Source organism: Mandrillus leucophaeus, unplaced genomic scaffold (genome assembly GCF_000951045.1).
Source record: "Mandrillus leucophaeus isolate KB7577 unplaced genomic scaffold, Mleu.le_1.0 Scaffold423, whole genome shotgun sequence".
In the NCBI taxonomy this organism is placed as follows: Eukaryota; Metazoa; Chordata; class Mammalia; order Primates; family Cercopithecidae; genus Mandrillus; species Mandrillus leucophaeus.
Window position 1 is genome coordinate 473,468 of NW_012104510.1, and position 1,624 is coordinate 475,091.

Here is a 1,624-nt window from a genome sequence, read left to right on the forward strand (position 1 = left end):
CGAGGGCGGACGGGGGACCGGCTGGGCCGGTCCCTCCATGGCGGGCATGGCCAGGCGGGGTGGCCTCGGGCCGGGGCAGAGGCCTGGCTCTGCTGCGTGACCTGGGACAGTCGCTACCTCTCTCTGAGCCTTGGTTTCCCCAGCTGGACAGCGATGGGGGTGAGGGCTAGCCGAGGGCTCTCCTGCCCTTCGTACATTCGCCGGTCACTAGTCGGGCACCTTGTGGGTGCTGTGCTCGGCACGGGGGACCCAGTGGTGACAGAGATGCCCACCCTCCCGGGGCTCCCAGAGCAGAGGCGCGCAGCAGTTAGACACAGGAACAAGGGCCCAGGTGGGTGCGCAGAACAGTGAACAGCGGTGTTGGGAGACGCCTTGCCAGGGGAGGGGAGGCGCAGGGCGAGGAAGGGGCCAGGGGAGATGGTGACACAGACACCCCAGAACCACCACCTCAAAGACGTTCCCGTGTGCCCTGGAAGGTCGGGCCTGGAGGCCACCCCGAGGAGCTTGTACTTTGACAGGGAGCTGGCCGGGCACACGGGGAACTGTGCAGCCGGCTGAGGAAGCGGCAGGCACCCAGGCTGGGGTCGGCAAGTGTGGGTGAGGAGTGGCGGCCGGGCCCAAGGTCCTTGTTGGACAAGACACTTTGGCTCAGGGTGGGGCAGGTGAGCCCTGGGCCACCCACAGACGACGGGGTCCGCATCTGGCTCTGCCACTCCCTGGCCTCAGTTGGCCTCTCTGTGATGTGGGCTGCTGAGTGGGTTTGGTAGGACAGCAGGCATACAGTCGGCGCTCAAGCATGTCTGTGGTGTGCCACTCCAGGCCACTGCCAGTCTGGCCTCCAGTCCGGAGCTCTGAGTCCCAGTGACTGTGCGTGGGCTGAGCCGCTGAGCTGTGAGGGCCGGGGCTGGGGCTCCCTGGGGTGGTGCTTGTCGCTGGCTCATTGATGGTCAACAGCGGCCCGGACAGGCCCTGCCCGCTCTGACTCCCACATCCCAGGAACCCTCTGCCAACCTTCCTCGTGGTGTTCCTGCCCCTGGTGTCCCCCTGGATGTCTGGGACCTCCCCCCTCAACATACACACGGATGCTGCCCTCGCGCTGGGTTGCAGGGACAGCGCTGACCTGGCCTGGTGGACTCTCCCACGGGTCCTCGTCGATCCCTGCACTCCCTCCAGCACGAGGGGGCCGTCCTGCTCCTCGTTCCCTCTGCCTGCTCCTCGCTCCTCCTTCACATGCTGGGGGGCTCCTGGTGTCAGTCATGGCCTTGGGGGGCTCCTGGGTGTCCATCGTGGTCCTGGGTGGGCTCCCGAGTGTCTGTCATGGTCAGGAGGGGACTCGTGGTCCTGGGGGGTCTTCCTGGTGTCTGTCGTGATCCTGAGGGTCCTGCACGAAGCACGGTGGACAGCAGCGGTGCTGGGGGGTGAGCCAGTGCCAGCGTGAGTGGCTGTGAGCCAGCGAGGCCCTCCCCCAACCCCCGCCTCCCCCAGGCATCTTGGAGATCCGCTCTGTACACGTGGGCGTCGTGGTCATCAAAGCAGTGTCCTCAGGCTTCTACGTGGCCATGGACCGCCGGGGCCGCCTCTACGGGTCGGTGAGTGCCAGGCAGGGCCGGGCGGCACGGGCGGG